Source organism: Heterodontus francisci, chromosome 43 (assembly GCF_036365525.1).
Source record: "Heterodontus francisci isolate sHetFra1 chromosome 43, sHetFra1.hap1, whole genome shotgun sequence".
Classification (NCBI taxonomy): domain Eukaryota; kingdom Metazoa; phylum Chordata; class Chondrichthyes; order Heterodontiformes; family Heterodontidae; genus Heterodontus; species Heterodontus francisci.
Window position 1 is genome coordinate 24,492,482 of NC_090413.1, and position 25,639 is coordinate 24,518,120.

At 44.0% G+C, this 25,639-nt stretch overlaps 1 protein-coding gene and 1 non-coding gene across 2 annotated transcripts in view; both read right to left on the bottom strand.

Annotated features, from left to right (window-relative positions):
* Window positions 1-24,669, bottom strand: part of notch3 (notch receptor 3) — a 360,298-nt gene extending 335,629 nt beyond the window's left edge. The window contains exons 1-2 of the mRNA XM_068021188.1: window positions 24,480-24,669; window positions 11,684-11,794 (exon numbers count right to left, since the gene is read on the bottom strand). The gene's annotated coding sequence lies outside the window, so the exon portion shown is untranslated. The remainder of the gene's footprint in view (window positions 1-11,683; window positions 11,795-24,479) is intronic.
* On the bottom strand, window positions 24,293-24,377 carry trnar-ucu (transfer RNA arginine (anticodon UCU)). Its single transcript is given in 2 exon segments — window positions 24,293-24,328; window positions 24,341-24,377. It is a non-coding gene; the product is annotated as a tRNA-Arg (tRNA).
* Window positions 24,670-25,639: the final 970 nt, after the last annotated feature.

Below are 25,639 nucleotides of genomic sequence, written 5' to 3' on the forward strand. Positions count from 1 at the left end.
TTTGTACTGAACTTGTATTCATTCTCATGCTGAGTATTGCTTACATTTGTGAAGACCAACATTTCAGGAGGGTGGGGTCTCAATTATTCATCACTTTCCATTACCCTTCCTCTCCTCCCCTGAAGTGACTAGCTCATGCCATAGTCCGGTTCCACGGATGATGGCAGTATTCCAGTTCCAAGTAGTTATTCTTGAGGTGTAACACTAAACAGTGAGTGTTGACAGATTATTTGACTGCGGGCTATTACGAATTGCACCAAGCCCATTCTTGTCCTGATCTTCCAGGAAGGACAGAGTTACAGCTTAATGATGACTTGTAGTTGACTTTATCCTTTCTGGCTCAGGAGTACTGAGGCTAATTCTAATAGCCTGATTGTTGACTCAGCGCAGACCAGAAATCAAACTGGGAATCCTTTTTTGCTCTGTATGACTCAGTCCCATATCCCACTAAGCCTTCAGGAGCCCACGCCCTGGTCTTATCACAGGTGGCACAGCATATTGGGCATCTGATACCCTGTGACACCCTACCATCAGCCGTAAGTAGTACACCTACATGTGAGGTTGACTGTGACGCACTTTGGGAATGTATTTCCCTCTCTGTTCCAGAAGGGTGAGACAAGAAATTTGCATTCACAAATCCAAGTGGAGACTTCATGTGGTAAACAGATATGCAGCTACAAACGATCAGAATTGTTAGCTACTGTTACTGTAGAAATGCTATCTGTGTGTGACATTCATTAGGCCGAAAAAACCTTTCGGCATATTCAATTGATATACTCTATCTTGTTTTAAAGTAAATGGGCAAAGGAGAAGTCACATCAAAGGTTCACCCTTAGCAGAGGACAGGTGAAACTTAGGAAACTGGTGTTCAAATGATAAAGGGCCAATATAAAAGCACATTAAAATCCCTGGGGTGACATTTTAATGTAATGGCACAAATATGACTGGTGTTAGGACGTGCTGAACAGAAATGGCTTCACTTTAGTTCCCCATATGTTTTCTTGTGTAAATGAAATTTCAGCCTGGTACTGACCCACAATAGTTCACATTTGATTCTGCTCGCCCTTCATGTATAATCTCTCGCACATATCCTTGGCCGCCTTGCAACCTTGTCATCCATTGTGGTCTTTCTACATCCAAGGTATTCACTGACCATTTTCTCATCTTCCTTACCACTCACATCCCCAACCCTCCTCCAATCCCCTATTCTCCCCATCCACCAATGGAAAAAAATTCTCCCCAGCTTCTTCAGATGTTCACTCACAAATTCCCAACTCCCTTGCCTTCACTTCCCCCCTACCTGTCACAACAACTCAACCTGCTTCATCGCTCCTGCACCTGTCTTCAACACCTTTCTCCCAAGCAAATCAACTGCTGTGCCCCACATACCGCTCCCATAATAGAGTACCCATCTTCATTCCCTCAAGTCACTGGAGAACAAACTCAAATGTTCGTGAGCCACACCTGGCCCAGTCATCAATTTGCACATCTGGCTTGACTATACCAAGAGTTACCATGCTTCGCTCTCCTCAACCTAAACCACCTATAACTCCAGGATCATTCAGCATTCAAGATGAAAGGGAAGATTGTTTTAAAACTATCTCACAGTTATCAATTTCCTTATCTACATGCTAGGCAACATCATCTACAGGCATGGAGTCAGCTTTCACATATAAGTTCTCTTTCTGCACCATTTTAGTCAAACCTCTCGGCTGTCTCTGTGCTATCCGACATTTAGGGAAGAGATTGGATACCACCAGCCTACCGGCATGAACTGGGAGCAGGGAACAAATCCAGCACTGGAACAGGCAGGCCGAGCCTATCCGTTATATCATTGTTATTTCATTGATATCATTGAAGAAAGCTGCGTGGGTTGCGCAGGTGGAGGCCTGCAGTGCTGCCTGCCCTTGGAGAATCGACTTAAGTTTGCGTAGCGGTGTTATGTGAACAAATTTCTCCCCCTCAGTCTATTGCTAAGCAGATGCATTACTGCTGGTAAGCACACAGTTACACTTCCCACATAGAATGCTAATCCAAATAGAGTAACAGAATTTTACAGTTCAAAGCAGGCTGTCAGCAAAAGCAATATAAATTATAAGTAACCAAGATATATCAATTGCACATAGCAAAATGAATAGAAAGGAGTGCCAATCTGTAACTCAATCAAAGGGCTCAGGTACTATTGCAAACCATGACAAAAGTGATGCTTGAATGGTTGGTAAACATAATCCAAAACTCAAGAATGTGCTGTAGTTTGAGATTGTATCAGGATTTATTACTGATTCAGATTTGGATCACCTGAATGCAAAGCAATCTAAAACTGTGGGTCACAGTCTTAGGGAGTGTAGGGGAGGGAGGTTATATCCAATTAGACTGCTACAGAAGTGGGACCCACACTACATTAAGATCACTAAGGAAACTATAAGACTGCTGAATTTCATGCACACTAAAAAGAATCTGGCTTCCAATGTTGTGACAGTCTCTCCCTCTCTCATCAACTGGGCTGCTGCCACTGGCCTTAGCTGCCCCTGGGCGAGTGAGGAATTCAATCAGAGATCTTGCTCTTGATTGTTAGGCAGTGACTCCAGATCCAAAGCACGCATATGTGAACATTGGGTGAGGACTCAGACAGGCTCTATTGACAATCACTGTCCAGGTCATGAATAATGGCCACTTGTGGCGAGGCACTGGAGGGCTGCTGGCACTTGTTGAGCTGTGTTGAGTTGTTCAGAACAAGAGGAAATTGGCTAAAGAAATTCAGGTTTATAAACTGCTTTTCTGCCACTAATGTCTTTGCTGGGATTCCCAGTAAGCTGCAGGGTCCTATGTCGCAGGCAGGAACCCAAAGTAAACTTGCCAAAATTTGCTAAAATAGGTCTTCCCAACTGACCATCAACCTTCGCAATGAGTTTAATTTTGGTTTGTAACTCACTCCACAACAGCAAATGCCACTAGCAAGGGTCTCAATACAATATAAGAAACAGCAATAATCTGTCCTCTTAAAACATTTTTTACCCATGAAGTTATAACCACTGATAGGAATCATTTAGCACAATACTAATGCCCTCCATGATCCAATCAGCTAACAATGTTAGAATTAGAATTAGAACATTACAGCGCAGTACAGGCCCTTCGGCCCTCGATGTTGCGCCGACCTGTGAAACCATCTGACCTACACTATTCCATTTTCATCCATATGTCTATCCAATGACCACTTAAATGCCCTTAAAGTTGGCGAATCTACTACTGCTGCAGGCAGGGCGTTCCACGCCCTTACTACTCTCTGAGTAAAGAAACTACCTCTCACATCTGTCCTATATCTATCACCCCTCAACTTGAAGCTATGTCCCCTCGTGTTTGCCATCACCATCCGAGGAAAAAGACGCTCACTATCCACCCTATCTAACCCTCTGATTATCTTATATGTCTCTATTAAGTCACCTCTCCTCCTCCTTCTCTCCAACGAAAACAACCTCAAGTCCCTCAGCCTTTCCTCGTAAGACCTTCCCTCCATACCAGGCAACATCCTAGTAAATCTCCTCTGCACCCTTTCCAAAGCTTCCACATCCTTCCTATAATGCGGTGACCAGAACTGCACGCAATACTCCAGGTGCGGCCGCACCAGAGTTCTGTACAGCTGCAGCATGACCTTGTGGCTCCAAAACTCGATCCCCCTACTAATAAAAGCTAACACACCATATGCCTTCTTAACAGCTCTATTAACCTGGGTGGCAACTTTCAGGGATTTATGTACCTGGACACCAAGATCTCTCTGTTCATCTACACTACCAAGAATCTTCCCATTAGCCCAGTATTCTGCAATCCTGTTACTCCTTCCGAAGTGAATCACCTCACACTTTTCCGCATTAAACTCCATTTGCCATCTCTTAGCCCAGCTCTGCAGCCTATCTATGTCCCTCTGTACCCTACAACATCCTTCGGCACTATCCACAACTCCACCGACCTTAGTGTCATCTGAAAATTTACTAACCCACCCTTCTACACCCTCTTCCAGGTCATTTATAAAAATGACAAACAGCAGTGGCCCCAAAACAGATCCTTGCGGTACACCACTAGAAACTAAACTCCAGGATGAACATTTGCCATCAACCACCACCCTCTGTCTTCTTTCAGCTAGCCAATTTCTGATCCAAAGCTCTAAATCACCTTCAACCCCATACTTCTGTATTTTCTGCAATAGCCTACCGTGGGGAACCTTATCAAACGCCTTACTGAAATCCATATACACCACATCCACTGCTTTACCCTCATCCACCTGTTTGGTCACCTTCTCGAAAAACTCAATAAGGTTTGTGAGGCACGACCTACCCGTCACAAAACCGTGCTGACTATCTCTAATGAACTTATTCTTTTCAAGGTGATTATAAATCCTGTCTCTTATAACCTTTTCCAACATTTTACCCACAACCGAAGTAAGGCTCACAGGTCTATAATTACCAGGGCTGTCTCTACTCCCCTTCTTGAACAAGGGGACAACATTTGCTATCCTCCAGTCTTCCGGCACTATTCCTGTCGACAATGACGACATAAAGATCAAGGACAAAGGCTCTGCAATCTCCTCCCTAGCTTCCCAGAGAATCCTAGGATAAATCCCATCTGGCCCAGGGGACTTATCTATTTTCACACTTTCCAAAATTGATAACACGTCCTCCTTGTGAACCTCAATCCCATCTAGCCTAGTAGCCTGAATCTCAGTATTCTCCTCAACAACATTTTCTTTCTCTACTGTAAATACTGACGCAAAATATTCATTTAACACTTCCCCTATCTCCTCTGATTCCACACACAACTTCCCACTACTATCCTTGATTGGCCCTAATCTAACTCTAGTCATTCTTTTATTCCTGATATACCTATAGAAAGCCTTAGGGTTTTCCCTGATCCTATCCGCCAATGACTTCTCGTGTCCTCTCCTTGCTCTTCTTAGCTCTCCCTTTAGATCCTTCCTGGCTAGCTTGTAGCTCTCAAGCACCCTAACTGAGCCTTCACGTCTCATCCTAACATAAGCCTTCTTCTTCCTCTTGACAAGCGCTTCAACTTCTTTAGTAAACCACGGCTCCCTCGCTTGACAACTTCCTCCCTGCCTCACAGGTACATACTTATCAAGGACACACAGTAGCTGCTCCTTGAATAAGCTCCACATTTCGATTGTTCCCATCCCCTGCAGTTTCCTTCCCCATCCTACGCATCCTAAATCTTGCCTAATCGCATCATAATTTCCTTTCCCCCAGCTATAATTTTTGCCCTGCGGTATATACCTGTCCCTGCCCATCGCTAAGGTAAACCTAACCGAATTGTGATCACTATCACCAAAGTGCTCACCTACACCTAAATCTAACACCTGGCTGGGTTCATTTCCCAGTACCAAATCCAATATGGCATCGCCCCTGGTTGGCCTGTCTACATACTGTGTCAGAAAACCCTCCTGCACACACTGGACAAAAACTGACCCATCTAAAGTACTCGAACTATAGTATTTCCAGTCGATATTTGGAAAGTTAAAGTCCCCCATAACAACTACCCTGTTACTCTCGCCCCTGTCGAGAATCATCTTCGCTATCCTTTCCTCTACATCTCTGGAACTATTCGGAGGTCTATAAAAGACTCCCAACAGGGTAACCTCACCTCTCCTGTTTCTAACCTCGGCCCATACTACCTCAGTAGACGAGTCCTCAAACGTCCTTTCTGTCGCTGTAATACTCTCCTTGATTAACAATGCCACACCCCTCCCCTCTTTTACCATCTTCTCTGTTCTTACTGAAACATCTAAATCCCGGAACCTGCAACATCCATTCCTGCCCCTGCTCTACCCATGTCTCCGAAATGGCCACTACATCGAGATCCCAGGTACCAACCCATGCTGCAAGCTCACCCACCTTATTCCGGATGCTCCTGGCGTTGAAGTAGACACACTTTAAACCAGGTTCTTGCTTGCCAGTGACCTCTTGCGTCCTCGTAACCATATCCCTGACCTCACTACTCTCAACATCCTGTACACTGGCACTACAATTTAGGTTCCCATTCCCCTGCTGAATTAGTTTAAACCCCCCCAAAGAGCACTAGCAAATCTCCCCCCCAGGATATTGGTACCCCTCTGGTTCAGGTGAAGACCATCCTGTTTGTAGAGGTCCCACCTACCCCAGAAAGAGCCCCAATTATCCAGGAAACCAAAACCCTCCCTCCTGCACCATCCCTGCAGCCACGTGTTCAACTCCTCTCTCTCCCTATTCCTCGCTTCGCTATCACGTGGCACGAGCAATGTTATTGCTTGATTTAAAATATGAATCCAAGGTTATTGAAGTGATTCAGTTTGAAAATTTGGGCCAAAGTCCAGTAATCTGTTAAATTGTTGGCCTCCTTTGAAACCTGGCTTGCAATGTGTTTTTTTTTATTTGTTTGTGGGATGTGGGCGTTGCTGGCTGGGCCAGCATTTGTTGCCCATCCCTAATTGCCCTTGAACTGAGTGGCTTGCCAGGCCATTTCAGAGGGCATTTAAGAGTCAACCACATTGCTGTGGGTCTGGAGTCACCTGTAGGCCAGACCAGGTAAGGACAGCAGATTTCCTGCCCTAAAGGACATTTGTGAACCAGATGGATTTTTACAACAATTGATAATGGTTTCATGGTTACCATTAGACTAGCTTTTTTAAATTCCAGATTTATTAATTGAATTCAAATTTCACCATCTCCATGGAGGGATTCGAACCCATGTCCCCATGTTATGGTTGCTGGTGCTCTGAGTTCACCCCCTTCACCTCATGAGACTCATTCAGGGCACTGATGGTAACAGAGAAGCAACAAGATACAACATGCAGTTGCTTCCAAGTTACCTCCATTGTTTTCTGTTTTTAATCTGGATTTTCTTCAGTGTCAAGGAGGAATAACCACATCGCTGTTCTCTGTACTTAGGCTGATGCCGCACCCACTGAAGCCAAAACAAAATGTCCACCTCCCCCGACATTCTCGACCCAACCTTTCCAGGAAAACAGAACTGGATTTAGCAGAGTAAAGGTACAGAGTTGATGCCCAGCCATCAATCTCCCAAGGTATGAACTAAACAAGTCCTGGAGTAAAAATGAAAAGCAAAGTCCAGCTGATGCTGGAGATCCATGTAAAAGTGCCTTAGTTTTGATGCTGGCAACATAAAATAACCAGCTCTTGAGGCAAGGCCAGAAATACTAAGGCCAGCTGGTTTACACTGCAGCGCTGCGACTGCAATCATTGCGCCTCTAGTGGCAATGTAACTGAAACTCAAAATAAAGGAGTCATTAAAAATAAAAGCCTGTTGGTGCTAAGGAAAAAATCTTTGCCGTGAGAATTTGTACAAGCCTTCAGCCCTGACCATCATTACCATTTGCTAATGATTAGAATGCGAAAGTATGGGGCCGTTCTGGTAATCATCACTGCCCCATTGTGGGAGATTAGTTTGTGAGTGTACGTGATCCATTTCTGACCTATATAGATTTAAGTTCCTAAATAGTCTGATTATCGATGCTGAGATACAGTCTGCTTTGTTTAAAGAACACAGGGCTTCTTAGCTGTGTCACTTTTTAAAAATCTTTCATGGGATGTGAGTGTCGCTGGCCAGGCCAGCATTTGTTGCCCATCCCTAATTGCCCTTGAGAAGGTGGTGGTGAGCTGCCTTTTTGAACCGCAGCAGTCCATGTGGTGTAAGTGCACTCAGTGCTGTTAGGGAAGGAGTTAGGAAAATAGGAGCAGGAGTAGGCCATTCGGCCCTTCGCGCCTGCTCTGCCATTCATTATGATCATGGCTGATCATCCAACTCAGTAACCTGTTCCCGCTTTCGCCCCATACCCTTTGATTCTTGAAAACATACAATGTTTTGGCCTCAACTGCTTTCTGTGGTAGCGAATTCCACAGGCTCACCACTCTCTGGGTGAAGAAATTTCTCCTCATCTCAGTCCTGAAAGGTTTACCCCGTATCCTTAGACTGTGACCCCTGGTTCTGGACTCCCCCACCATCGGGAACATCCTTCCTGCATCTACCCTGTCAAGTCCTGTTAGAATTTTATAGGTTTCTATGAGATACCCCCTCACTCTTCTGAACTCCAGCGAATATAAGCCCAACCGACTCAATCTCTCCTCATACATCAGACCCGCCATCCCAGGTATCAGTCTGGTAAACCTTTGCTGCACTCCCTCTATAGCAAGAACATCCTTCCACAGATAAGGAGACCAAAACTGCACACAATATTCCAGGTGTGGCCTCACCAAGGCCCTGTATAATTTTAGCAAGACATTCCTGCTCCTGTACTCAAATCCTCTCGCTATGAAGGCCAACATACCAAGTCTTTGACCCAGCGACAGTGAAGGAACAGCGATATAGTTCCAAGTCAGGTTGGTGTGTTGCTTGGAGGGGAACTTGCAGGCAATGGTGTTCCCATGTATCTGCTGCCCTTGTCCTTCTAGGTGGTAGAGGCCGTGGGTTTGGAAGGTGCTGTTGAAGGAGCCTTGGTGAGTTGCTGCAGTGCATCTTGTAGATGGTATCCACTGCTGCCACTGTGCTTCAAGAACATTTAAGGAAAGCAAGCAAAAGAAGATAAAAAATTGGAGGATACTGAATCTCAAAGGGCAAAGCAGAGAGAGGAATGGTATGAGACAGTGCAAAGCCACTTAAAGCTACTGTTATTTTCAAAGTGAGATCACTGAAACAGACAGACTGCAGTTTGAGGGACAGTGACGTCAAAGAGAGACAGAGAATCTAACCTTCCCACATCTGACTCACCCCATCCCCCAAACTTCAAAGAATAAATAACTTTTTTGTGTATATTAAACTATCACAACAGTCTCAGGCTCCTGCAAAGACAGCTACTGGAGCTTCACCTTTTAGGGTATTACCAGATCTTCTCTCTTAATTGTGCAACTCACTCACATCCAGTTACAGTATGATCTTGCATTGAGTAGCTGAAAACTCTTACCAGTGACAATGGTGTTTACTTCAATCATGTTGAGTCTGACTCGATGGTCAATTGCATTATTGCCTCTGTGCTTCTCCTTTCAGCCAAAGGGTAGCCTCCTACCCCAGGCTTCTTCCTTCAGCCAGAGATTAGCCCTCGTGTTCCTCATCGTCTTGCCCATAATTAGCATCCTTCATATCAGAAGGGTGGGATCAGATGATCCCAACTGAGAAAGAGAGGAATGACCATGTGTTGCTCCCCCACTGAAGCAGCAACAGAGGACGTGCCATTGCTCTCAGCAATGAGGGAAGCAGTAACAGCAGCTCCACGAATGTGGGAAGAGTCCACAGAAAGAAATAAAGTGTTGCAGGAAGGAATATTCCAGATGACCCTGCCAGTTACCAGATTGCTTTTATGACTTTTCCATGATCAGCTGACAGGAAATGCATTTCTGCAGGGAGTGCACGCAAAGAAAATGGGGAACCATGAACATGAGACAAGCTTTAACGTCGCTCAGGGCCAGGACTCAAAGACGTGACATTTTAATAGGGAGTACGACACAACTCATTAGAACTGGCAAACTGTCTACAGGCTCCAAATCTATTGGGCAATCTGAAAACCTCCAAGAATTTGACACTGCAAAGTGTAGAATGAACCAGTACTTATCACACCAATCATGACAAGAAGAGCTTTATCAGTAACTATTGACCCCAGGTCAGGCTGTGAGTTGCAGTTAACATTATAGATGCACAAGGAGCAGGATCTTGTAGGGGAAAGAATACACTGGGGGTGAAATTCATTTTGGGCAAGGGAGCATCGCATCGGAATCCAGCACCCTCCTTCAGCGTCAGACTTGATACTCCTCTATTCCTCACTCCAACTATTGCTTGGTACAGGGTGGCACACTCTTGCTTTCTCTCTCCAAGGTAGCTATTGCTTGGGACAATGCTGCCATCCCAGCCGTGGCACAGCAGCACAAGATCACTAACCGGGGTGGGGGGAACCTTTATAAATGTATAAAAACACTGGTATGCAAATAACAGCTTCTGGCACACAAATATTAATCGGAAATACTACCAGCATTCAGATAATAATCATGCCACATCACACAAACAAAGAATCTTACTGGCTCTCCCAATGGGCTCTAATGGTGCCTGCCCCTTTAAGACTGCTGATGCTTGAGCTTTGACTGTGCTTGCCCCTTTAACAATGCTGGTGACATTAAGGCAAGTTTGAATTATGGTAATTAGCAATTAGAGCCAAAATTGTGTCCTAAATCCAGACTTTTAAATAAGTACAGCACCCGTTTCACCCCTTCACTAAAATAATGCCCTAACAGTTCTTGGTGTTCTGATAAAACATTTATTTGTCCACAAGTAAGGCAATAGATGCTGCAGAAAGACCTTTCCAAACTCCCAGGGCCATAAAATGCTTACAGGACAAACCAACAAATAAACACAAATGGCACAGAGTTGTCTAAGCTTCGTGGGCTGGATTGCCGGGGTTTAGGGCTGCATGTGGCTCTGGTCGGACACCTCGGTTTAACAGCCTGTACTATCCAGCCCCTCAGGTACCTCCTCTATCCCATTTTAATGAACGGATACTGCTGTATTGAAATATGTCATAACATACAAGAAAGAGCCAACAAAATTGAGGCAAGTACCTCTGTGCCTACAGCTAAAGCATCTTTACTGGGATGTCCCGGCGAGAATAAAAGCATCTTATTTATCAGACAGCCCCTTTTAAATAATATTCATTGTGTCTGATTTCAATATTTTGGAATCCATTGGTTGCTTCCAAAAATAACACCAGCAATCAAATTCTGATTAAATGGGATTGACTGTGTTGCACTTGCTGTCATATCTGTAACTATCTATCAGATCTTGAATGACGCTTTTAGAAACAGCTTATTTTTAAATTGCAAATATTATAGAGTTCCTGCCGGGCTGCAATGTGAAACACTTATCAGGACAGAACAGAGCTGCTTCACTTCAGTGGCTTTTACAAGGATTAAAAATACCAGTGACTCCTGATGACTCTGTTGACACTCATTGAGTTCAGAGTGACAGCCTGAGTGGACTGGAGAAGTGCACTCTTTGACCTTTGCAGCAGAGGTCAGCCACAGTGATGCTTGAGTTAGCGCTGACAGTTGTGTAAGAAACAATGGGCTGCAGTTACACTGGTGGAGATACAGCATCACTTCCAGGTCTGGAACAGCTCCAGCATCTGCTAAACTCCTGTCAAAAAGTTTTGTGCAGCAAATTTGGAACACTCCTGAATTTTTGCACATCAGAAGCAAATAAAACCAGCACAAGCTAATGGAACCCTTTCTCCACCACACACTTTGTTCCACTTTGTCTGCTATATTCTCTTTCATGTCTTGAGCTTTTTCCTCCTATTTTCTCTCCTCTTCTCCTCTCTTAACTGATATTAAGATTAGTATACTTTCCAACAGAGCTCACTGGATCGCCAACAGGATCCAAGCTGATTTTTCTTCTTCCTAGTCCAAGAATACTGAGCCTAATTGTAACTCTCATTATCCCTCTCCCCCACAAGTGCTGCCCTGTCTGATCTCTACTAACTCAGCACAGACTGGCGATTAAACCTGGGACCTTCCTGATCTCTCCTTCCCTACAAAGTCCTTTCTTGGTGACAAACTGAGTGTGAGACAGAGAGAGAGGGAGTCCATCTGTCATTGCATTAGTACCAACCAGCAATGATGTGCATGCAATGTGGATCACATACCTGTGTTCCAGCCTGGCAGTCACTCTGCCATCATCTCCAGCGTTTAGGAAATTTTCCAGTGAGCCACTTTCAGACATTTTAATCTGGTAATCTGCAAGAAGTTTGGCTAATCTGGTAAAGATAAGAATGATACAAACAGGAGTTGTAAAGAAGGGATGTTAAAAAAAAAACCCACACATTCGTGTTCATATTGAATGTAAATTCCCTCCTTCCAGCAACTGGTTGACAAATTCATATCCTGCAGGATGAATACTTCCAGTATCTCCAGCCTTCATCCTAGACCCAATTGTGTACCGTAAAATCCAAAGTTAGTGACCCTATTACAACCCTCAGGTTTACTTCAACTCTATTCGAACAACGTCCTGTGAGAAAATGTGTAAACTTCTTGCACAAAATAAATAAAATTATATTTTAAAAAGATTCCCTGCCTCAATACAAATGTACCTCCAACTTAGGTTGGCACAAGGCCTCAGAGATTTAAGTGGTAGGTGACATATTGAGACACTGCAATAACTTAAGATGTACAGTTACAGGTTCCAAAGCAAATATAAGGACCAGGCATGGAGAGAACGCACAAGGCTAAACCAATATAATCCTAAAGGATTTATCAGGCACTTCAGGAAAGAGCAAAACTGAATCCACACTGTACCCCCAACCTTTTCCATTGCAGTGGCTCTGTCTTTAAGGAGGGGACAGGGTCACTAAACTTCTAAAATCAGTATAGAAGAGTTTCATGAAATGACACTACCTAAAAGAGAGTCAGACAGACAGGAAAAGCTGTGTGTGAAGCTTCGCTGTTGGTATTTCAAGGAGAATGCCAGAGGAAAAAAAATTAATGGGTGCCAGTCTGGCTTAATTTCTCTATGCATAGATTTTATATTCCTTATCATTTTCTGCAATAACTGTGGTTAGTTATATCATAAAGGAGTTAGTTTTCTTTAGTTAAAGTGCATCCCAGTCACCTCAGGTGTTGTCCCTTCATTTTACACAGTTACATAATATTTACAGCACAGAAAACGGGCTATTCAGCCGAACAGATCCATGAAGGTCTTTATGCTCCACAGGAGCCTTTTCCCACCCTTCTTTGTCTAATGCCATCAACATATCCTTCTAATTCCTTCTCCCTCATATGTTTATCTAGCTTCCCCTTAAACATATCCAAATTATTCCTTTCAACAACTTTATGTGGTAGTGAATTCCACATTCTCACCACTCCCTGGATTAAGAATTTTCTCCTGAATTCCTTATTGGATTTATTACTGCCTATCTTATATTTAAGATCCCTGCAAGCCGAAACATCTTCTCTATGTCTACCCTATCAAATCCTTTCATAATCATAATGACCCTCTATTGGGTCACCCTTCAGTCTTTTCTTTTCTAGAGAAAGGAGCCCCAAACTGTTTAATCTTTCCTGATAGGTATAACCTCTCAGTTATGCTATCATTCTAGTACATCTTTTCTGCACTTTCTCCAGTTCCTCTGCATACTTTTATGAAATGGAGACCAGAGCTGTCGACAGTATTCCAAGTCTGGTCTAATCTAGGTTCTGCAGAATTTTTTCCTCTGTGTCACAGAGGTAGGGTTGACAACCCTCTAGGATTATTCTGGCATATTCAGGAATTAAAGATTAATGTCCTGGATTTTGATCTGAGCAAACCAGGAGAAAAATCATAGGGAACTTTTTACAATTTTTTTAACTTTAATTCTTTAGTTACAAACATTTGGAGATGGGATAAAAGACTGTATGACTGGGCAAGGTGGATGGAGATGAGACAAGAGCAATGAAACCTCCAAGAATATGCCTGAACAGAGTTGGCAACCCAACACAGAGACCTCAAAACATCGTGTCCTCATGAGTCAAACACTTCACAGCCTTGGGGAAAGAGTGATGGGGTATCCAAAACAGTACTTCTCCCTGGACTTGCCATAAATTCCACAGCAACATAATTTTGATTTGATGATCCAATGAGTTCATTCTGATGCAAAGCTATTTAGCATTATTACCTCTAGAATTAAGATAAAGTCAATGACCACTAACATTTTAATTCTCCTCACCACATTCAAATTTATTCCCCCCGAATTTTGTCTTGCAAGTTACACACATAATGGGGCTGCAATAGTTATTTAATAAACACTTATTTTGTTTTCTGCACAGTGTTTTGTAAAGTCTATGTTTGAAACCACTTCTATCAAGGTGGCAAATGAGAAATTCCAATAATGGCACATTTTCTGTTGGGAAATTTCACTGTCTGCTAAGAAGAATTAATTGTAAATGGAATGCTTTCTGGTAAAAGTTTTTTTCTCTTACACAAGTGCTCATTCTAAAAGTAATGCTTTGTGTTGCTGTAATTGGTATTTAGGTCCCAAGATGAATAACCCGTTGAACTCACATTCTAACTTGTTTGCTACACAGTTAGTGATAAAAAGCCCCTTCTGGATAGAATGGAATTTATCAGATTGGCTGCGTGTTTATAAAGATTCATACCAATTTCTGCTACTTATTTGCAATCCTGTCAGGACCATATTACTTAGCGATGCGATGTCAAATTGAAATGAGTATATGTTCTGGGTTGGGAACCAATGGGCAGTGACCCATCTTAATGTGGTCTGACAAACAGTCAAATGGTCTTCATAAAGGTGATTAGTTTTGACAGCTCAGACTGTGCTGTTGTCTTTTTTGGGGGGGTGGGGTTTGAGCGCTGTCTTCATTCTGTCCCAGACAATGAGCAAAAGTCGGAAAATGTGGGAATTTGATGGCGGCACAGCACACTAAAGGCATCGCCTACACTGGCAGAAATTGTGCTGCTTCACACAGCAGCATGGCTGTCTTGGTTGGGAACCAGGTCACTGTGATAGAGCCCTGTCACACGAACCTTATTAAGATAATAAACGGGTCTGCTTCCAGAAACCAGTCTGAAAGAATTTGCCAAGGTGCTGGAGGAGCACACTGCATCAATTGTTTCACAATATGCCACCAGACTGTCCATATTACATCGCTGACAATCTCCATCCATTTCATACTATCTCCACACTGCCTCTGCCAAATGTAATTTCCCTGTTCATTCAGATTCTCTAATTTAATGCCCCTATGGCAATGCATTTTGCCACCAATATGTTCTGCATACAAACAAAATTTCTCTTGCATTGAGAGTTCAAATACTAGGGCCCGTATCATCTTGAAAGAAAAAGAGATAAAGAGGTAAACATTTTCTGCAATCATCAGCTCTTTGGTTGCAAGCTGGTGCCCAGTGTAATTTTGCAAAAAAAACTCAGAAAACAGAGGCAGGAGTGTGGGTCACATATTTGTCCCTAAAGTCTTCCAGTTCTCCAACCACACTGCACTTTAGCAAGTCCCCATGAAGTGGAGCATAACACGAAGTTGCTCCCAAATAAACTCAATTCAACTAATTCAGGGCAATGCAACACGACAGCTCTTACAATTTTACTGACAATGTTGTTTTTGAGTTTCAAAGCTATGATTTGGGAGATATCTTTAAGACGTTTTCTTCCCCCTCTCCTAAAGGTGCTGGTTCCTCAACAAGTGACCATTCTTCAGGTATAAACTTGAGTATTTAACTGTGAATAGAATCACAGCTGGACCCAGTCCTATTCTGACTTAACATTTACAAGCAAGCTGGTTAACCTGTGTTACATCCCTCCCAATTTTTATTTCCATTGGAATCTCCACACTTACCAGAACGATAACTGGACTCTAAGGGTTAAATTTCAAGGAGAGCTTATACAAACTAGGATTGTACTCCCTGCAATTTAGAAGGTTAAGGGGTGTTTTTAGGATATTAAGGGGAACAGATAAGATAGATAGACAGAAGACATTTCTGCTGGTGGGAGATCTATGACTAGGGAGCATAGTCTAAAAATTAAACCCAGGCCTTTCAGGAGTGAAGTTAGGAAACCCTGCTACACTCAGAGGACTGGATTTTAAGAGCTTGCCGCTGATCTCCTGTGCAGCAGCTCATTTAAATGGCCGGGGCAGCCTGCCCCGCCCCCCCCTCCCGCTCCACCAATCACGTGGAGGGGGCGGGCTGTATGGCGCGCTGGCACCATTTTTAAAGAGCAGCCAGCCCTGCTGGCACATTTCAATTTTTAAAGAGGTTACCCTCCAAAATTAAATAAATAAATTTATAACGCCCCATTCCCAATCCCCCCCCCATAACAATTACAGTAATTATTTGCCCTCCCCCCCGAAAACACTTACCTTTTACAGCTGGCTTTGCCCTCCCCAAACTGCACAAAGTTTAAAGGTCAACCCTTCCCACCATCCCCTACACCCATTACACTTATTTGACCCCGTTCTCCCCCCCACCGCACTAAAAATCTTACCTCCTCCCCCCTCCCCAACAATGTGGTGTCGCGTTTCCACAGATGGGGCTTTGAAGGCAGGGGAGCGCTGGCCGCAGTGCCGCAGATTGCGGTGGGCCCTCAAGGTCACCGGTACTTCTATTTAAATGCATTTATTTTATTGATTTGAATAGTTTAATTGAGATCCCGTCAGCCAGCGGCGGGGTGGGGGGGGTGGGGTCGCCGGGAGGATTGGGCCATGCCCTCATGACGTCGAGGTCTGTGAGGAGCCTCATCCGGAGCCATCTTCAGCACACCCCCCCCCACCCCGCCACGGAACCCGACGCCTGGGGGAGAACAAAATCCAGCCCAGAGGGTGGGAGGAGTTTGGAACCCTCTTTTGCAAACAGCAGTTGAGGTTACATCAATTGTTCATTTTAAATATGAGATTGATAGATGTTTTTGTTAACCAAAGTTACTAAGGAATATGGCGCAAAGGCGGGTATGTGGAGTTAGGTCACAGCTCAGCCATGGTCTCATTGAATGGAAGAACAGGCTCAAGCTGCTAAATGGCCTCCTCCTGTTCCTACGTTTCTGGAGACGTAAAACAGCCTGCCAATTTGTTATCTCCCATCTTATGCTATTGCACAAGGTCAAAATGACTCCATGGACTCTCTGGCAGAGGTCACTGGATAGCAGTCATGAATACTGGATATTTGTCTCGTCTTTAGCTTCCTGACCAACTGCAGAACCCCATTGCCACTTTGGATGAAATCAGACAACAGCACAGATTGGTTGGAGGTGGAAGGTAGAACCATCCTGGTCTATATCTTTCAATGCCACACTGGGGGTGCATTTACACTCTGAGCCACTGGGACATCTTTATCTGGTTCAAAAATATCCTTCTGGTGAAATCTGGGAATATGGAAGTCACAACTTCCATGCCTTGGTGGAGTTTCTAGGTTCATGTGCTCGCAGGATGAGCCAAGATCTGTGTTTCATTTAGCCAAGTGAACATATTTCAATCTCCTATAAATAGCCCGAGGTTCAAACTTAATTACAAAAGAAAACTATTAAAAAGTTAATTGGATTGAAAGTAGAAAAGTCTAGAGAGCCCGATTGTGTGCTTCCAGACCATTGAGGGAAGGCTGGGGGGGGGAGATAGCATAGTCACAGAAGTGTTTAGAGACAGGAAATGTGCGGAAGGACTGAAAGGTGGCAAATGTTACACCCTTATTCGAGAAAGGGAAAAGGGACAACCCAGGAAGTCACAGCCGGTCAATCTTACCACAGTTACAGATAGCACTACAATGTAGGATGAAATTACTAAACACTTAGAAAGATATGAACTAGTCAGGGCTGGTCAGCATAGATGATAAAGAGATGGCCATGCTTGACAACTTTGATTGAACTTTTTGAGGAAATCACAGAGCGTACAGATAACGTGAATGTGGTAAAGATAACTGCCTCCACTGGTCTTCACTCATAGCTTAGTTCTTTGTCGCTAAGGATCAGCCTAGTGGCTCTTTTTTGCACCGTTTTTCCAGGACTTAAATGTTTCATTGTACCTTGGTGACCAAAACTGGACACATTACTCAAAATTCTATTACCAGGGCATGATACAGTGTTAATAGAATCTCTCTGACTTATGTTGCATTAATGTGGCATAAGTTTGTAGTGTTAATTTTGTAAATAAAATCTTACGATCACTGTTTACAGTGTGGCCTGTCACTTTGGTCTGAACTTCAGTCTGACAGTGTGGCAGTGCCAGTGCCTTGCAAACATTTCTTAGCCAAACAGAGCACAACAGCAATGGTGAAATTCCCACACCAGCTGTTCAAAGGTGGGGCAGGAGAGCTTCACAAGAGCAGGAGGGGAACAGAGAGAGCTTCACATAGGAGACATACAGGAGAGTTTCATATGAGGAAGCTGCACTGGGGCTGGAGAAATGCAAGGGAACTTCAGACAGAAGGTCATTAAAGTCAGTGTCGGCACAGTGACACCTGTGCCCCAGTATGCTGACCTCGCACAATAGTGAATAGTTCAACATTATGCTTTGGGAGAGCAGTAACATCACAGATTTGCAGCAGTAACAGCAGGTACTTGGTCTCTGGCGCACTAAAAGCAGCAGGACTTCACTGAGGGCAAAGCAAAACGTTGCCTGAACAACATCATCATTTTCAGGCCCAACTTTGCAGTTGCAGTTAAGCTGAGCAGCTCTCCTGGAAGGCCAGGGCTCTTGCAGTCCCCACAATCCTTCATCCCAGCACTTGCTTGCAGCTGGTAGACTTCTCACACACACCGTTGACATTATGGAAAGAAAGGCCTGATTTACGAATGGGCCCTGATATGCAGGCTCCTAGTTCCTTGGGTACTACCCAGCCGCATTTCCCTGCAGCGAGCTCATTAGGCACGAAGCATGCTCAAAAGCCCAGGGCCCTGCCGCTTAAAGCATTGCAGAGATCAGGCACCACAGCGCATTATTGGTCCCTGTGTATGAACGCGTAACAGCCTTCCCACTAGCATTCATTAAAAAAGTAATAGTTTGCCCACTGAATAACTTGTTCAAAACATACACCTGGAAATGCTTCAGGGGTGGGGTTCAAGCAAGAGATCAGCAGGATCCCCAAATAAATAATTCCCTCTTGAAAGTTACTCTTGCTGGGCTGGCTAGGGCTTTTTTGTGCAATGTCAGACAGTACTCGCTACTCAATATTGCGAGATGCCACAAATGAGCTTGTCCTCAACCAACATCCAAAAATGTGCACGTTCCAGAGAGGATCATGAGATAGCGGTCAGGAGCAGGAACCATGATTTAAATTACCTCCTGTAAGCCAGGGACACCAAGGCTAATTGTATCCAGCCTCACCACGTCAGTAACTCAAAACAGACTGGGAATTAAACCTGGGACCTTCCTGATTGGCATTTACTGATTGAAGTGTATAGAGATTATGATTCAATAGTGAGATGTTGCATTAGAGAATGAGTGAAACTTCCACTGAACAGAACCATTAGTTTTGCATGCGGTGTGAAGAAATCATTTCTGCAGCTCACGTTATGGTTCTGTTGGTAACTGCAGTGAATACTCAAGCTACACAAACCAGTCAGTCCTAAGACTGATTGCTGATTTGTGTTGAGTAAGCTGATCTAAGCCGGTCGGTGGCTGGGATACTACAATTGTCCACAGCTATGGTGCCTCGGGGAGGGAGAGATCGGCCAGAGTTATGGCCTTGATCATTATCTACATTGACCCCTGCTGGTAAATGGACAAGACTGGACTTCACCCTCAATACCTTCCTTTCTCCATTCAGTTGATTAGTCGACCGACAATATGCTCACCCATGGAGAATGGCTAAATGAGTGAGATATCAGAATGCTCTGCATTCCCATTGAAGCCACCAACCAGACTGTACCTTCCACAGAGGATGGGACAACCGGAGTAAAATATTATAGGGGGGAAAATATTTAAAGAAATAGATTTTAAATTTTGCTCTTTACATACCCCAACTGTCAACCTGTGTCAGTCCTCTCTCCAGCTCAGGAGCAATGGGCTTCACTTGGGTTGCCAATTGTCCAGGATTTCCCTGGAGTCTCCAGAACTTAAAGAATAAATTCCAAGATACTTCTGTGAGCAACCTGGGAGAAAAAGGAATTCGTTCTAAAAATGTTGGAGATGGGTAAAGGGTTGAATCCAGGAGGTCATGTGGCGAAAACTCCAAGAACGCGTCTAACCAGAGTTGGCTCCACATGATCCTGAAAGGCAGTATCTCTTCAGTATGAAATAACAATGAATATTAATAAGTTGAACAACATACAGAATCTATTAATTATTCAACAAAATAGTTCCAGGCCATGATTAACTGTTGACAGTACACTGGCACACATTAAAGCTGGTTGGGAAAGTACAGAAGCATTCTTGTCCAAGACTGGTTAGGAGTTGCTTGTTCTGTCATCAGGTGATCAAGCAGGAGACCAAGTGCCTTGGGACTTGTTATTACGTTAAAGGTGCTACAGAAATATAAGTTGTTGTTGTTGTTGAGATCAGCAGAAGAGTGAGCAATTTCCATCCCCTGAGATAGGGATGGGGCTCCCCCTCGTGGCCTGGCTTGGAACAAACAAACCAAAAACCAACCAAAATTTAACCATCAGAGAGACACACACATTGTTTATTTTTTTTTGCCAGCAATAGTTATCTTGAGCACCAAAGCCCATAGCGCAGCATAACAGCAAGGTTGAAAGGAGTAGCAGGGAAGATAAGATAAATTAAGAAGCAATGAGCAGAATCATTCGTCTGTTAGCACAGGCACACTCACACATTAACTATGTGAGTAAGGAAACATGTTTGCCTATAATTATACATAATGATGCATGTTCAAATAGTTTTCTGATTATTTTATTGTTTAAAAATGTGGTTTGAAAACTATCCATGTGAGAACAAGCTACTTAGCCTCACCAGGTGAGAATAACCATCCATAGTAATTAGCAAGCAAGGCCATTCTCTGCATAGAGGCAAATACTCACTAGGAAATGCCAGCTGATATAAAATAGTACTGGTTAATCTGCTTCACATCACTATTTAATATAAAGCTGAAGAGGTGCTATGTCAAAGGACACAATTCTTATTTCCACTACAAAAATACAAAAGCAAAATATTGTGGATGATGGAAATCTGAAATAAAAACAGAAAATGCCAGAAATACTCAGCAGGTCTGGCAGCATCTGTGCAGACAGAAACAGAGATAGCGTTTCAGGTCTGTGACCTATTCATCAGAACTGAGAAAAGTGAGAAATGTAAGAGGTTTTGAGCAAGTGAAAGGTGGGAGGGTGGGAAGAAGAACAAAAGGGAAGATCTGTGATATGCTGGAAGGCAGGAGAGATTAAATGACAAAAGGTTTCATGATACAAAGGCAAAGGGAATGGTAACGGGACAAGTAAAGAAATAAAAGATGTGTCTGGATGAGGTGTGAATGGCAGGATTGCAGCCGTCTGAATGCAAAATAAACGGACTAAGAACAAACAACAGTACAGCACAGGAACAGGCCATTCGGCCCTCCAAGCCTGCGCCGATCTTGATGCCTGCCTAAACTAACACCTTCTGCACTTCCGGGGCCCTCTATTCCCTTCCTATTCATGTATTTGTCAAGATGTCTCTTAAACGTCGCTATCGTATCTGCTTCCACCACCTCCCCTGGCAGCAAGTTCCAGGCACTCACCACCCTCTGTGTAAAAAACCTGCCTCGCACATCCCCTCTAAACTTTGCCCCTCGCACCTTAAACCCTTGTCCCCTAGTAACTGACTCTTCCACCCTGGGAAAAAGCTTCTGACTATCCACTCTGTCCATGCCGCTCATAACTTTGTAAACCTCTATCATGTTGCCCCTCCACCTCCGTCGTTCCAGTGAAAACAATCCGAGTTTTTCCAACCTCTCCTCATAGCTAATGCCCTCCAGACCAGGCAACATCCTGGTAAACCTCCTCTGTACCCTCTCCAAAGCCTCCACGTCCTTCTGGTAGTGTGGCAATCAGAATTGCACGCAATATTCAAAGTGTGGCCTAACTAAGGTTCTGTACAGCTGCAACATGACTTGCCAATTTTTATACTCTATGCCCCGACCGATGAAGGCAAGCATGCCGTATGCCTTCTTGACTACCTTATCCACCTGCGTTGCCACTTTGTGACCTGTGGACCTGTACGCCCAGATCTCTCTGCCTGTCAATACTCCTAAGGGTTCTGCCATTTACTGTATACCTCCCACCTGCATTAGACCTTCCAAAATGCATTACCTCACATTTGTCCAGATTAAACTCCATCTGCCATTTCTCCGCCAAGTCTCCAACCGATCTACATCCTGCTGTATCCTCTGACAATCTTCATCATTATCCGCAACTCCACCAACCTTTGTGTCGTCCGCAAACTTACTAATCAGACCAGCTACATTTTCCTCCAAATCATTTATATATACTACAAACAGCAAAGGTCCCAGCACTGATCCCTGCGGAACACCACTAGTCACATCCCTCCATTCAGAAAAACACCCATCCACTAATACCCTCTGTCTTCTATGACAGAGCCAGTTCTGTATCCATCTTGCCAGCTCACCTCTGATCCCATGTGACTTCACCTTTTGTACCAGTCTGCCATGCGGGACCTTGTCAAAGGCTTTACTAAAGTCCATATAGATAACATCCACTGCCCTTCCTTCATCAATCATCTTCGTCACTTCCTCAAAAAACTCAATCAAATTAGTAAGACACGACCTCCCCTTCACAAAACCATGCTGTCTCTCGCTAATAAGTTTGTTTGTTTCCAAATGGGAGTAAATCCTGTCCCGAAGAATCCTCTCTAATAATTTCCCTACCACTGACGTAAGGCTCACCGGTCTATAATTTCCTGGATTATCCTTGCTACCCTTCTTAAACAAAGGAACAACATTGGCTATTCTCCAGTCCTCTGGGACCTCACCTGTAGCCAATGAGGATGCAAAGATTTCTGTCAAGGCCCCAGCAATTTCTTCCCTTGCCTCCCTCAGTATTCTAGGGTAGATCCCATCAGGCCCTGGGGACTTATCTACCTTAATGCTTTGCAAGACACCCAACACCTCCTCCTTTTTGATAATGAGATGACTGAGACTATCTGCACTCCCTTCCCTAGGCTCATCATCCACCAAGTCCTTCTCTTTGGTGAATACTGATGCAAAGTACTCATTTAGCCCCTCGCCCATTTCCTCTGGCTCCACACATAGATTCCCATCTCTGTCCTTGAGTGGGCCAACCCTTTCCCTGGTTACCCCTCTTGCTCTTTATATATGTATAAAAAGCCTTGGGATTTTCCTTAATCCTGTTTGCCAATGACTTTTCATGACCCCTTTTAGCCTCCTTTTAGGATTAAGAAAGAAACAAGAGGAAAAAACCAAACTGCCAAAAAAGAAACAGAACAAAATGGTGGCTAAAGTTATGATTTAAAATTGTTGCACTTAATGTTGAGTCCAGAAAGCTGTAAAGTGCCCAGTCGAAATACGAGGTGCTGTTCCTCGAGCTTGTGTTGTGTTGTGTAGCAGGTCAAGGACAGAAATGACAGCATGGGAGCAAGGTAGAACATTAAAATGAGAGGTGACAGGAAGCTCAGGGTCATGATTGTGGACTGAATGGAGGTGTTCCGCAAAGTGGTCACCCAGTCTACACTTGCCAAGGACACATCGTTCAGAGTCAGAGAAGGGAAGGCCAGAGGGTATTATCCCCACTCTCTATCTCCTACCTTAAGAGGCTTTTCAGGGTAGATGCTGGGAGGATGTGCCCCTGTATGGGAATCTAGAACACAGGGTCACTATCTCATAATACTGAATCAAGGGATATGGAGAGAGGGCAGAAAAGTGGAGTTGAAGCCGAAGATCAACCATGAATGTATTGAATGGCGGAACAGGCTCAATGGGTCATATGGTCTACACCTGCTCCTCGTTCTTGTGTTCTTGCGATAAGCGGTTGGCCATTTAGGACTGAGATGAAGCGAAATTTCTTCACTCAGAGGGTTGTAAACCTTTGGAATTCTCTACCCCAGAGAGCTGTGGATGCTCAGTCATTGAGTATATTCAAGACAGAGATTGAGGGGTACTGACGGAATCGGGGAGGGAATTTGTAGCTGAGGTGGAAGTCACGGTCTTATTGAATGGCCGAGAGGGGACAACTGGCTTACTCCTGTCCCTATTTCTTATATTGTTATGTTCTTCGCAACCAATTTCCAACGCAGGTCAAAAAGACACCAAGTTCGCACACTGTAATTTTGCCCAAGAACCTTTTGTGTGGAAGCTTATCGAATACCTTCTGCAATGGTTCAGCAGCATCAGGAGGACTGTTTCTATGCTGCTACAACTATGCGCATCACCTCACTGCCAGACGTAGAGTTCTGAGACCACAAAGGTTATTTTCGCCGGATAAATTGCAAAAAACACTAACAATTTTTGCTTTGAAGAAAGAATAATATTTGCCATTTATTTTTCTTTTACAGAAAAAAGGTTGCGAATTGACAGTGATTTCTTGCAGTGGGGGTTTCAAACACTATTGACGTGAACATGATTTATTATTTTTTAAAAAATATTTTTATTTTATTTCTCATTTTGGGGAATTTTAAGATTATTGAAGTATTATTTCCCTATAATTATGAGAGCTGATTGACCAAAATACAGTGAGAAATTAATAAATAGTGAGAAATTAATTAATTTTCTCTTTTTGTGAATCTAATGGATTTTAAAGTAATTTAATTTATAAATAATTTAAATTTTGTTGGAGAGGTTAATTGAAGAAGCAAAAAGGTACCGACTCCGCCGGGACTCGAACCCGGAACCTTTGAATGCCTTCAGCCGCTAGAAGTCCAATGCGCTATCCATTGCGCCACGGAGCCACCTGTTGGATCAACGCTGGAAATAAGGTATTCATAGTCACATCAACGGCAGTCATCACTTCTTTCTTGTTTCATAAGCCATTAATTTTGCATTTCAAGTACCTTTAGGGTTTTTTAAACCTTCCATTGCGTACGTTTCGCCGGCCTCGCTTTTCTGTCGTCGTTTATTTTTCTGTGCCCGTGTGTGTGTATATGAGGGGGCGGGGGAGTGGGTGGCTGCAGCCGCCTTCATACCCGCTCCGACCGCCAGGAGCTGCCCGAAGCCGCGGTTGGGGGACGGCCTGAGGCGTTGCCCTGGGCAACGCGCCCGCCCATTGCCAACGGCCGGCCCATTCAAATGGCGCCCCGCGCGCCGCGGCCGTTGGAACGGCACGGGGATTCAAAATGGCGGCCAGAACCCAGCCTTGCCAATCCTCCGGGATTGCCCGGGAGACTCCAGGAATTAATGGTGAATTCACCGGCAACATTCCCGGGGGGAATCATCCGGGCGTTAAAATATTATGTCCAATTTTTTTTCTTTTCAACACTTTTATATTAGTTATAAAAATGTTGTAGAATTGTAATGACCTGGATGCCAACTAGGTGGTGGAAGCAGAGACGATGAATGATTTCAAAAGGAAATTGGATGGGCACTTGAGGGAAGTAAACTTGCAGGAGCTTGGGATAGAGTGGGGAATGGGACTGACTGGATTGTTCTGTCGAGAGTAACATGAACTTGATGGGCCGAATGGCCATATATTGTAAAAGGGGCTCTTTGGACAAAATCTCAAGGAATATGTCTCCCCAGAGTTGGCAACCCTAGATTACATAATTACATAGAATCCACGGCACAGTGACAGGACATTCATATGCCCTCTTTCATTGGAATGTGAGGGGCCATTTAGCCCCTCGAGCCTTTTCCATGATTAGATCATGGCTGATCTGCAACCAAACTCCATATACCATATACCTCCATATACTCAGGCCCCCTCCCCCAACTCTTTTTCCGGTACATTGATGACTGTATCGGTGCCGTTTCCTGCTCCCGCCCCGAACTGGAAAACTTTATCAACTTTGCTTCCAATTTCCACCCTTCTCTCACCTTTACATGGTCCATCTCTGACACTTCCCTTCCCTTCCTCAACTTCTCTGTCTCCATCTCTGGGGATAGGTTGTCTACCAATATCCATTATAAGCCCACTGACTCCCACAGCTACCTCGACTACACTTCTTCACACCCTACCTCCTGTAAGGACTCCATTCCATTCTCCCAGTTTCTCCAT